Below are 13,702 nucleotides of genomic sequence, written 5' to 3'. Positions count from 1 at the left end.
TGACTTGTCCAATTACAGGTGATGCTCACTTTGATAATTAGGTTAAAGTAATACCCACCAGGTTTCTTCACAGTAAACTTAGTCTTTTTTCATTTGTGAATAGTAACTGTCTTATGGTGGCAGTTTTAAAACAACACAAGCATCTCAGTCATCTTCAGATTTTCAAGTTATTCCTTTATTTGTGTATGTCCTTATGAACTATGGTCAACTATTTTATTTTATGGACTAAAATCCACTGCTGCTGCTGCTGCTGCTGCTGCTGCTGCTACTGCTGGCGCTTCAGTCGTGTCCGACTCTATGTGAACCCAGGGACTGTAGCCCTCCAGGCTCCTCTGTCCTTGAGATTCTTCAGGCAAGAATACTGGAGTAGATTGCCATGCCCTCCTCCAGGGGATCTTCCTAACCCAGGGATCAAACCCACATGTCTTATATCTCCTGCACTGGCAGGTGGATTCTTTACCACTAGTGCCACTTGGGAAGCCCAAAATCCGCTACTGTCTTTATTTATTTTGATGCTTAAATTATTGTTATGGGAGCCATTTTGATTGTTTATACATTTTTTTGATGCTTCTCTGTTATTCTTTGAGCATTTCTTTACTTTGTAGTACAACATAACCTTTGAGGCCTATCTTATACATTCCCTGGTTTATCTTAGAGTTGGTCATTTTTCTAAGAAGTCTTGTTTCTTTTCAGTGAGAATAGTATTTAGAAGCCAAGAGCAGGTGTTTAATGTGCTTATTGCTATTGAGGTGTCACTGCTTTCACAGTATCTCAGAGGGTAAAACTAGGGGAATATATGATAGTATGCACGCGTATACACATATATATTCCTTTTTACTTCAACCAATCAATCGATGTATATATTAATATCCATGAGCTCATACCAACATTTTCAGTGTCTGCCCAACACCACTGAGCTTTCCTGGTGGCTCAGAAGATAAAGAATCTACCTGCAATGCGGGAGACCTGGCTTCTATCCCTGGGTTGGGAAGATCCCCTGGATGAGGGCATGGCAACCCACTCCTGGGTTGTATTCTTGCCTGGAGAATCCCCATGGACAGAGGAGCCTGGCAGGCTACAGTCCATGGGGTTGCAAAAAGTCGGACACAACTGAGTGACTAAGCATACATCTAACACCATCGAGTTCTTTCTATTTTTTCCATTTCTTTGTTTGTATCTTCCTTCTCTAACAGTGAATAGCTCCAATTATATTGAATGTGTGTACTTATTTGATCACCTTCCCCATATGTAACCCGGCTTCCATTGCCCCGGCTATTCCCTACTCTGCATGGAAGCTCTCCTCACTCTGCTTGGCCTCGCAACCCTGTGCCAGCTGACCCTCCCATGCGGGTGCTTCTGCACTCTGGGCTGTGACACCATACTCTGGGTAGCTTTCCCACACATATGTCCTTCTTACTCACTTCAGTTTCTGGCACCCTGAGCTGGACCGTTCAGCTTTCTACACCCCAATCCCTACTGGCCTACTTGCTTACTTTACTGCACCCTATGTCCTACTTACTGGATTTATTATTAAATTGTTGAAGAAGGAGAGGAAGAGAAAGGGAAAACAACTCATTAGATTTTAAAATTAAATGTCAAACTTATAAAATATTTAAGTGACTCAGTATGTTATTAAAAAAGAAGGATGAAGTGTATTCCTGGAAAGCTTTTTTTTTTTTTTTTTGGTATTAGTTATAAAAAGAGCGCTTGATGAAGACTAAGAAGACTAAGCTTTGCTCACAAAGTTAATTTCAACACCTGGAATAAGAAAGCCTTGATTAACAGCTTAAAGTTGGTGGAGTTGAGTGACCAATATAATTTCTACCAAGGATGAAGCTTTAGGACCTTCTTCTCTTCCTTTGGTCAAGATTCACTTAATCATCCTTTTTTTGTTGTTGTTTCAACAATTACTTTTTCATTTGTTACTGAGAACCGGTCCTGGATTTTGTGATCACAAAAGATTTGCTTTTCTGTACTATCAATGTTAATGCTCTTAAGTAGTATTTTTTGGAGGCGTTAATTCATTTCAGTGATTTTTTAAAACTATTCCCAGTCACAGAGCACCAAATACATTTTATATGAGGGATGGGAATCCACTTCCAAAAAATATTAATGTAAAAGCTAATAAGATAAAAGCATAACAAAGTCAACGTAGTCACACAGAAGCAAGTCATAGGGTATCCGTGGACCTACAGAGGGGCCCTAGTGTTAATACCATACGATGTGCTTGATTAATGGTCACTTGTTTCCTGAGCATCAGCATGTCTCTGGATTTGCTCCAGTCAATCAGGCAAATGCAGAATGCCATTAAAGTGATAAATTTGAACAGCCCACACAGAATTGTCACAGTCTGTCATGTCAGGTCCCACTTTAGAGAGATTTTTAACTTTATGGATCACTGATTTGATAAACCAAAATAAGTCCTTTAAAGCTCTCCTTTTTTATCAGGTTGCTGAACTTATCAGCATTGCATGCTCAATGAAACTCTCTTTCCTGGAGTCTGAACACCTCAGAGGTGACCGGTGTGTCTTCTTGATGGACTGATGTATTTACTTGTTTCTGCTGTTCATTCCATGAAGGTGAGATTTCATGTTTGTCTCTTTTTTTTTGAGTAACATTGCTGAGAAATATGCTTCTACTTCACTCTGTGGAATTCTTGAAATGAGTTTTGAGGCATTCTTCATGGAAGTGTTAATACTTATATGAGATAAAAGACCTGGAGCTGGAAGACCTAGATTTGAATTCTGACACTGGTACCTATTAGCAATGCCGTCTCAGTTTCCTTGTTTGTGAAAGTGGGTATTATCATTATCTCATAAAGTTTTTTCTGAGCCTCAATTATGCTGCAAGTCATGGGGTCGCAAAGAGTTGGATGCGACTGAGCAACTGAACTGAACTGAACTGAAAAAAAATTCAAGTTAAAGTCATTTCAGTACTTGAAAGGACCATGCAAATGTGAGGTATTGTAAGTATTTTGTGAAAAAATCATTTCTTTAAAGGTATAACAGTTCATTAAAGAAGAGTCCAAATGAAAGCAAAGTAATAAATAAAATTACTGTTAAGAACTATTGGGAGAATTTGAGTTTTGCCAATCAAAATTTGGTTTCATATTTAGTAAATGCAAATATATTTACTCTTTAAATGTTTAACTAATACTATTGTAAATTTTTAAAAGTTTCAAGAATGTTCATTCCAAAAAGTCTTTGCCTTGTTTTGAAAGATTTAATTTCAAGGACAATATACCTACTTTTCCCCCAAATCAACTCTAAGCAATACGTCTAATAGTATTAATGTAAGTGCAGGTGTTGACTCTTAGAATGAACTGAATAGTGGATCCAAGTCAGCTAGCATATATTCTAAGGCAGTGAAAATGAGGAACAATGATTTAGAGATTCAAAAAAAAAAAAGTGGGGTCAGATGTTACTATTTGTGGGCCAATTGTTGTAACTCTTTCAGCCAATATGTGATAAAATTCTTCATCATGGGAAGACTGTATTGACCCCAGCAGAGTGGCAGACATGTATGTCCCTAAACAAACCTGATGTTATTAGACAAAAAGAAGAAGTGTTTTGATTGTCATCATCCTAGATAAGGGGACTGTGAACTTTAGAGTGTCTCACTCATGATTTCCGGTTGTCATCAAGAAGACGGGCTTTATCTGAGTCTCCCTGAAACCAGGGCATGAGACAGTATGTGGACACACATGGTTTACCTGGGAGTTGATCCCAGGAAGCAGGGGTGAAGGGGTAGGGAAGTAAGACACGATGTGGGAGAAATGCCAGGTTACTGAGCTGGCTTCTTCTGTGGACAGTTGGTAATCAGTTTTACTGGAGACCTTTGAGAATTCCGTTAGGGATGTTCCAGTGAAGGACAGGGAGGCTGGCTCCATTAATTCATGTCTTCTGTTGGTTGGATGCTTCCCAGATGGCTCAGTGGTCAAGAATCTGCCTGTCAATGCAGGAGACACAGATTTGATCCCTGGTTTAGGAAGATCTCCTGGAGAAGGGAATGGCAACCCACTCCAGTATTCTTGCCTGGAAAATCCCATGGACAGAGGATCCTGGTAGGCTGTCGTCCAGGAGGTCACAAAGAGTCACAGGACTGAGCACCTGAGCACACCTGTTGGTTGAGGGTTGCTCCTGAAGACGTATTTGCACGATCCACTGCCAAGCTGTGCCTATTTGGGGTAGTTGGGGGCTTTAGAGTGATCTTAGAGAAAGCCCCAAATCTGAGCGGTGCTGCAGTGTGGCTTGAAATGGGATGCTGGTCAATTGCACAGTATTGTTCTTCACTGCTGTGTGAAAATCTGATGGGCCAGGTGATGTGGGCAAGTGTTTGCTATAAGGAAAAGAAAGCAGACCATATAAGAGAGGTCATTATCTAATTATTTATTACAGAGGCAAGATAATCTGGTAGTTGTAGTACCACAGGCTGCTTGGAGTGGGAAGTGAGCATTAAAGTTCTCTAGATACTCATCAGAAGAGAGAATGCTGTGATTCTTATGATTAATGTTGAGTATCTAAATGGATACATTTCTGTAATGGCTGAAGTCTTAACAGAGGTTAGTGACATTGTTCAGGAGACAGGGATCAAGACCATCCCCAAGAAAAAGAAATGAAAAAAGGCAAAATGGCAGTCTGAGAAGGCCTTACAAATAGCTGTGAAAAAAAAGAGAAGTGAAAAGCAAAGGAGAAAAGGGAAACTATACCCATTTGAATGCAGAGTTCCAAAGAATAGCAAGAAGAGATAAGAAAGCCTTCCTCAGTGTTCAATACAAAGAAATAGAGGAAAACAATAGAATGGGAAAGACTAGAGATCTTTTCAAGAAAATTAGAGATACCAAGGGAATATTTCATGCAAAGATGGGCTCAACAAAGGACAGAAATGGTAGGGACCGGACAGAAGCAGAAGATATTAAGAAGAGGTGGCAAGAATACACAGAAGAACCATACAAAAAAGATCTTCATGACCCAGATAATCACAATGGTGTGATCACTCACCTAGAGCCAGATATCCTGGAATGTGAAGTAAAGTGTGCCTTAGGAAGCATCATTATGAACAAAGCTAGTGGAGGTGACGGAATTCCAGTTGAGCTATTTCAAATCCTGAAAGATGATGCTGTGAAAGTGCTGTACTCAATATGCCAGCAGATTTGGAAAACTCAGCAGTGGCCACAGGACTGGAAAAGGTCAGTTTTCATTCCAATCCCCAAAAAAGGCAATGCCAAAGAGTGCTCAAACTACCGCACAATTGCACTCATCTCACATGCTAGTAAAGTAATGCTCAAAATTCTCCAAGCCAGGCTTCAGCAATACGTGAACCATGAACTTCCAGATGTTCAAGCTGGTTTTAGAAAAGGCAGAGGAACCAGAAATCAAATTGCCAACATCTGCTGGATCATGGAAAAAGCAAGAGAGTTCCAGAAGAACATCTATTTCTGCTTTCTTGACTACGTCAAAGCCTTTGACTGTGTGGATCACAATAAACTGTGGAAAATTTTGAAAGAGATGGAAATACCAGACCACCTGATCTGCCTCTTGAGAAATCTGTATGCAGGTCAGGAAGCAACAGTTAGAACTGGACATGGAACAACAGACTGTTTCCAATAGGAAAAGGAGTATGTCAAGGCTGTATATTGTCACCCTGCTTATTTAACTAATATGCAGGGTACGTCATGAGAAACACTGGGCTGGAAGAAGCGCAAGCTGGAATCAAGATTGCTGGGAGAAATATCAATAACTTCAGATATGCAGATGACACCACCCTTATGGGAGAAAGTAAAGAAGAACTAAAGAGCCTCTTGATGAAAGTGAAAGAGGAGAGTGAAAAAGTTGGCTTAAAGCTCAACATTCAGAAAATGAAGATCATGACATCTGGTCCCATCACTTCATGGGAAATAGATAGGGAAACAGTGGAAACAGTGTCTGACTTTATTTTTCTGGGCTCCAAAATCACTGCAGATGGTGATTACAGCCATGAAATTAAAAGACGCTTACTCCTTGGAAGGAAAGTTATGACCAACCTAGAGAGCATATTAAAAAGCAGGGACATTACTTCGTCAACAAAGGTCTGTCTAGTCAATGCTATGGTTTTTCCAGTAGTCATGTATGGATGTGAGAGTTGAACTATAAAGAAAGCTGAGTGCTGAAGAATTGATGCTTTTGAAGTGTGGTGTTGGAGAAGACTCTTGAGAGTCCCTTGGACTGCAAGGAGATCCAGCCAGTCCATCCTAAAGGAGATCAGTCCTGGGTGTTCATTGGAAGGACTGATGCTGAAGCTGAAACTACAATACTTTGGCCACCTGATGTGAAGAGCTGACTCATTGGAAAAGACCCTGATGCTGGGAAAGATTGAAGGCAGGAGGAGAAGGGTGACAGAGGATGAGATGGTTGGATGGCATCACCGACTCAGTGGAGATGGGTTTGAGTAAGCTCCGGGAGTTGGTGATAAACAGGGAGGCCTGGCGTTCTGCAGTCCATGGGGTTGCAAAGAGTTGAACATGACTGAGCTACCGAACTGAACTGAAGTCTTACAAACTATTTTAGTTTGTAGGAAACTAATTTTCAGAAACACAAAGTCATATATTCTTATCTTAAGTTCATTGATCAATGTCTGATCTGTGATTTTGTTACCAAATGTGAGTCCATGTGCCTGACACATAGTGAGGTCACAGAAGCAGAGATGTCAAGAGTTCGGAGCAGAGAAAGGCTTATTGTAGGGCCACGCAATGAGAAGAGGTAGCTCATTCCCCAAACCCTCTGAACTCCCCAAAGAGTTACAGCAAAGCATTTTTAAAGGCCAGGTGAGGGAGTGGCCTGGTTGGTTGGTGAAACTTCGTGCTGTCGAAATCATTTGTTTTTGCAGCTGCCCTGGTAGGTCAAGTCATGATGTTTCTGCAAACCTCCAGCAAAGCAAATGCTGTTCTCTGTTGTGCAACTTTTTAGTCTCTATATGAATGGAAAAGTATTACACCCTTAAAAGTCAGAGCCTTGAGAATGGACTATCCTGTATATTTCAGGCTATAGCAACATTCTTAACTGAAGCAAAAGCAATAGAATTCAGAGATTAAAGTAAAATCAGCAGATGCAATATGGAGTCACATTTGTTCTTCCGTTACAGTTTGGTGTCCCAGATGAACCTACCCTCAGACAGGGAGTCTCCTGTGCAAATGGCTGTTTTTCAGTGAAGGCTTCAGATGGAATGCCATATTGGAGATTTGGCTTAAGGTAGCCTCTTGGGGGCTTATTATTATGTTTCAAATTCTTATCATCCCAGAGAAACCCAAATCCCTGTAAACTGAAGGGTTATTAGTTTAATAAGCATTTCATTGAATCTGGGAGTTTGAGGGACCATCATCTAAGCTGCACCCTTTATCCTACAGAGGCTCACGGGAATTTCATCATTTACCTAATATCAGTTGTGAGTGGACAGGCTGGGACCAGAACCTGTCCTTCCTGGAATTCAGTTCAATATTCTGCAACAGCATCTCAGATAATATGCACTTGCCAATTTGCATAATCAATCCTTTGCATCACCCAGGGTTACTGTTGAAATATGTAGTGATACACTTCCTGACCTTTAGAATTTTAAATCACTGGGCTTAGTGAAATTCCCTAGACACCTTTAGGAACTTGTGAAAAGGAAAATGAATGCAGGCTTTTAGAATGTTTTGAATACCAAAAGCCAAAGCTGCACAAGTAAATGACAAGAGTTTAAAAAGAATGCCTTAACAGCTGGCTGAATAAATCAACCAAAGTTGAAATGTTCACTTAACTTGTCTGGAAGGAGGGTAACAGGTAAGCACTTTCACCTCTTGCCTCCTCAGCAAACCCAATGTGATGCATATTTTTTCATATGCACTTGTTATGTATAACTTAAAACTAAACTTTGTCATCCAAGGAGACCCATGGTGTGGGATTCAGACTGCCATGTCTGGGCGGGCCTAGGGCCTTGCTGTCAAAGAAGCTTCTGCAACAAAATAATGTACCAGCCTCTGTTCATGAAGGTACCTCATGACTTTGGCATATACTTTTGTTGCTGGGGATATAGGATTTCTGTTTCCTCCTGTTTAGGAACAGCCTGCCTGCCAATGTCTCATTGTGGCTAGCCAGCCAAGGGATTTTCCTGCTCCATTTGTGTAGGAAGGGAACTTCATTTTCCCTTAAACATCTTCTGTGAATCACTTGAGTCCTTGGAATGGTCCTTCTGAAGTATGGCAAGTGAAGAATTGATCCAAACCCTGGGTAGAGGGGAAAGATACACGCACTAAGGACTGATGTTGAAACTGAAGCTCCAGTACTTTGACCACCTGATGTGAAGAGCCAACACATTGGAAAAGACCCTGATGCTGGGAAAGATTGAAGGCGGGAGGAGAAGGGGATGGCAGAGGATGAAATTGTTGGATAGCATCACCGACTCAATGGGCATGAGTTTGAGCAAGCTCTGGGAGGTAGTGAAGGACAGAGAAGCCTGGCGTGCTGCAGTTCGTGAGATTGTGGGGAGTCGGACACGACTGAATGACTGAACAACAAGGTGCTCTGGGTAACTAGATCCAGATGTGGGTGCCCGTGGCAGTGGGTGATGCCCAGGGCTGAGGGAGACCTATAGCTTCATTCAGAGCTGCCATTAGCGGCATTCAGAGTACATCCTGGCCTGCGCTTGAGGAGAAGGTATCGTTAGGTAACAGTGCTCCGTGGACTTCTTCCTTCTGCCAGAGATGCCCTTTCCTGGCCAAAGGTCCTGGAGGGAAATGAACAATGAGAGATCCAGGACTGAGAGACCATGGAAACAGTGAAGACTGATGTGGACTGTGCCCTGAAAACGTTAACAGACACTGCAGGGCACGATTTGTAAAAATACTCAGAGTGAAAATGCTTTGTATATGGACCCCTTATGTGTTAATTCAGTTCAGTTCAGTTCAGTCACTCAGTTGTGTCCAACTCTTTGTGGTCCTAGTGTTTTAGTTATAATTATTATTTTTATAATGAACATCTGTGTCGATATTTATTGAATGAGAACAATGTATACGAATGATTAGGTAAGAGCTGGAATGAATGCTGAGTAATAAACTGAAAAAATACATTCATAACGGAAAATTTCAAGCATATTCAAAACGAGAGAGGAGTACAATGAACTCCATGTACCCATCTCTCCAACAATTATGCAATTATCAGTCCTCAGCCAGTTTCATCTGACCTATATCCACTCTCCATCCTTTTATGAATTGTTTTGAAGCAAATCCCAGATATAATAGTTCATCTCTATGAAGTCTGTCTTTAATAGTTTTGGTAGATTTTTTTCAAAGACCTATGGCTGATTCTTGTTGATGTTTGACAGAAAACAAGAAAATTCTATAAAGCAATTAAAAAATCAATTATTTTAAAAACCTAATTCTAATAAAATTGCTACACCTAAGATTTAATTCCTTAGCATCATAAATGTCCAGTGTGTGTTCAAAATTTACTAATTTCTCCATAATCAGTTTGTTTGAATAAAGATCCATATGAGACTCACACACTACAGGAGGCTGACATAGCCCTTAAGTCTTTTAATGAAGAGACTCCTGGTCTCTTTTTCTTTTTTTCTGACCTCCTTGTTGTTATTTTAAAATCTAATTTGGTTTTAAAGCAAAGTATTGTTATTTAAATTTGTATGCCATTGTAACTGTGATTGGTTTGAATTAAAAACTGATTAAAGACAATTTAGGTGACATAAACTTTCAAACTGTGGTACTACAGAAGACTTTTGAGAGTCCTTTGTATAGCAAGGAGTTCAAACCAGTCGATCCTAAAGGAAATCAAACCTGAATATTTGTTGGAAGGACTGATGCTGAAGCTGAAGCTCCAATACTTTGGCCACTGATGGGAAGAGCCAACTCATTGGGAAAGATGAGGTCAGGAAGAGAAGGGGATGGCAGAGGATGAGATGGTTGGATGGCATCACTAACTCAATGGACATGGGTTTGAGCCAACTCTGGGAGACACTGATGGACAGGGAGGCCTGACGTGCTGCAGTCATGGGGTTGCAAAGAGTCAGACGTGACTTAGCCACTAAACAACAGCAGCAGCAGGAAGTGAAAAAAACAGGGCTCTGTACCCTCTGTAAGTACACTGTTTGATGTTAGAGCTGACGTCCATGTGGGTATGGTGCAGTGATTCCTACAGCTGGTCTCTGACTGGCTGCAGCCTGAAAACACAGACTCCTAGTATCCTAGTCAGATACTTGGGAATCTGTATTTTACAGGGCTCCGTTGGTAATACTTAGAGCTATTCCTTTGGTAGTAAAATGAACCCTGCTTTGGCATCAGAAAATCTGGCTTCAAGTTCTCACTCCTCACTCTTCATTAAAGCATCAGATTTTTTTTAGCTCCCACTGTGTGCCAGACCATGAACTAGCTTCTGAGCTGCTATAACAAGGAAATCGACAGTCATGCTTTGCACCCTAATGAGCTTGCACTCCAGAAGAGGCAGGCATGAATCAAAGAATCCTATTTATCAGTGTTCTTCATCCACTATGCCAGGTGCTAGAAAGAGGACACAAAATGCCATGAGAAGGGTCTGACTTAGTCAGCACAGGGTCAGTGGTTCACTTTTCCCTGAGAAAACGGCCTTCAACTGAGATCTTATCTGTGACGAGAGGGCAGGATGTCTGTCACTGGGGCACACAAGGTCAATGTGGTTTAGAACTCCAGGAGAGAGGGTTGAGGTTGGGGAATTAACCCCTCAGGATCTGTTCTTCTGCAGACAAACAGCCAGAGGCTCTGGTTCTCTAGCCATCCTCCACTCAAATGTCTCACAAGTCTCTAAAACATCTTTCATGATTCTGTCAATTACATTGAAGCTCAAACAATGAGGCTGTTAATAGGCCTTTCTTAAAGAGTCTCTCTATGCTGGTGGGACTGGTTAGTTATTTACAAAATGATATGCATAGCATGGGTTTGATCTCTGGTTCAGGAAGATCCCCTGGAGAAAGAAATGACCCCCCACTACAGTGTTCTTGTCTGGGAAATCCCATGGACAGGGGAGCCTGGCGGGCTACAGTCCATGGGGCTGCAAAGAGGTGGACAAGACTGAGCGACTAAACAAACAACAAATGCCTAGCAGAGAGGAGCATCTGATTTCGTATCACAGCTCCTGAAGAACTGTGCCGTGATGGGGCATTTGTCAACTTTTTACTTGACAGGTTTCCCATTTATTTCTTCTTCACCAGAGCCCGAGAGAGATGGATTATTACCGTATCCGTTGTACAGATGCAGAAGCAAAAGCTGAGACAGATGCGGAACCCTGCTGTGGTCACAGCGAAAAACGGTGCAGCGGCCACCTGTAAGTCCGTGCAGCTGGGACCATTTATTACCACCACTGTGTGTGTGCTGAGCTCCAGATACATGCGTGTATATCGAAAAGACACAGTTCAGACCCACCAACTTCCCAGGGCCTGTCTCAATCCTAAAAGTGAGTTTCTATAGAAGATTCCCTATGTTTCTTCTTCCACTCTCCAAAGCCTCCTCCAAAGGTCTCCTCAGAAACCTGCAGCTCTCAGCCCAAGGCAAAGCAAAATGAATTGTCCTAAAGGTGCAAGTGATAGAAAGGTTAGGTGTTATTAAGAATTCTACACATTTGAGCTGGAATTTTGCTTTACCCCTGGATGGATCTTTTTTCAATATGAACAACATTTCTACTCTTCCCCTTAGAGATTGCTGCTGAAATTGGACTACGTGGGGAGCCCTATAATAAGAAAGGCTTTTTTCTATGCACTGGGGACTGTAGGTGACAACATAGCATTGTTTATTTTAAAAGTTGCAAGACTGCTTACTTCCCTTTTGATATGTTTCTTCCTATCTTACTAATTTTATAGTGCATGCTGTTTCTAAGAGTCATTCCTTGGAATTTGAAAGACCTTGTGTAAGGAGATCAGCCCTGGGATTTCTTTGGAAGGACTGATGCTAAAGCTGAAACTCCAATACTTTGGCCACCTCATGCGAAGAGTTGACTCATTGGAAAAGACTCTGATGCTGGGAGGGATTGGAGGCAGGAGGAGAAGGGGACGACAGAGGATGAGATGGCTGGATGGCATCACGGACTCGATGGACGTGAGTCTGAGTGAACTCCGGGAGTTGGTGATGGACAGGGAGGCCTGGCATGCTGCAATTCATGGGGTCGCAAAGAGTCGGACACGACTGAGCGACTGAACTGAACTGTGTAATAAAAAATTCCTGTTAAAATAGCATGCCGCCTTAAAAAATTAACCCTTTAGCATCCATTAAGGCTTAAGTGTTAAATCATAACCGTGAAGTGTGATGGCTAAATGCCTAAATGATTTATTACGAAGAAGCCAAAGGCTTCTAGATATGAAGGAATCCAGGGACAGAGCCAAAGTTTGAATGATTCTAATGGTGCAAAAATATCAATAAATTTTTGGATGTCCCTCTCTTTCCCTTTATCTATCCTACTGCTAGTATTTGTTGATATATTTAAGTGTTAATCATGTCAGATACTATAAAGTCATCAAGGATAGTATAAAATATAGTAACTCTCTTCTGCCTTTTTAGAGCTTTTGTGGAAAAACTGGTTTTCTCAGTTTTTCCCTGAGAATTTTGCTTGGCTATTGTGTCTAATGCTGCAGTTGTTGGTCCAAGTGGGAATAATGCCATGGGACCTCATCTTAATCAAGTAATATTTTTTAAAATATGATCCTTATCTTTGATTTTGGTTATATGTTTTATTCTATTATTATTTTATATTAATAATATATAATATAATAATATATATATATATAGTGGTTCTTAAGGCTTCTGTCTATTCTGGTGGGACTGGTTAGTCAGTTACAAAATGATATGCATAGCTTGGGTTTGATCCCTGGTTCAGGAAGATCCCCTGGAGAAAGAAATGGCCACCCACTCCAGTATTCTTTCCTGGGAAATCCCATGGACAGAGGAGCCTGGTGGTCTACTGTCCATGGGGCTGCCAAGAGTTGGACATGACTGAGTATATATATGTATAATATATGTAATAATATATAACATTAATAATATATTAAAATCTATAATATTAATTATATATATTTATTCTATTATTGATAATAAATTATCCTGAATTTTCCCTCAAAAAATTAAAACATATTGAGGGTCTAGGTTTTGCCATGTTAAATTCCAAACCCTGTTAGTTGAGTAAGACTTTTTGCGACCTTGTTGAATTGTCAACAAAGGTTGGTGGATTTCTGCTAAATTGGGTGCATTCTTATTCTCTCTAACAAAAAAGTGGAGGAAGGAATATCTTTCATTGCCCACATCAAATGGCGCCATCATCCTAACTTTATTAAATTTGTTTTGCAGAGTGTGAGAACTAAGACAAAATCCGCTTCTCTTAGCTCCAGTTTAGCTTCCAAATAAAATACTAGTCTGTAGGTTCATTTCACTATATAGCATCACATTTCTATCCCTGTGCTGATGCTAGTCTGGATCCTGACCAGATGGGAAATGGACAAAGTACATTCTGATGGAGAAAACAGAGAATTTCAGAGCAGGGGAAGGAGGGTTAGGCTGCTTCGGTTGGGTATCTCACTAGATCCTCAGGAGCCAACAAGCTTCAGTTTCCCACATGTGGTTTGGATCTCGAAGCTACAAGTGAAGAAGGCGTAGGAAGTGGGAGACAAAGCGCAAGTTCTTTCAGTTCACAGCTTCATTTTGAGACTAGCCCAGAGCAAA

At 41.0% G+C, this 13,702-nt stretch overlaps 1 long non-coding RNA gene across 1 annotated transcript; it reads left to right on the top strand.

Annotated features, from left to right (window-relative positions):
- Positions 1–2,431: 2,431 nt before the first annotated feature.
- Positions 2,432–12,423, top strand: LOC138418420 (uncharacterized). The gene is made up of 3 exons (XR_011248552.1): positions 2,432–2,579; positions 11,209–11,321; positions 11,854–12,423. It is a non-coding gene; the product is annotated as an uncharacterized lncRNA (long non-coding RNA).
- Positions 12,424–13,702: the final 1,279 nt, after the last annotated feature.

The sequence above is a fragment of the Ovis canadensis genome, chromosome 1 (genome assembly GCF_042477335.2).
Source record: "Ovis canadensis isolate MfBH-ARS-UI-01 breed Bighorn chromosome 1, ARS-UI_OviCan_v2, whole genome shotgun sequence".
In the NCBI taxonomy this organism is placed as follows: Eukaryota; Metazoa; Chordata; class Mammalia; order Artiodactyla; family Bovidae; genus Ovis; species Ovis canadensis.
This window is presented reverse-complemented; position numbering and strand designations above follow the sequence as displayed.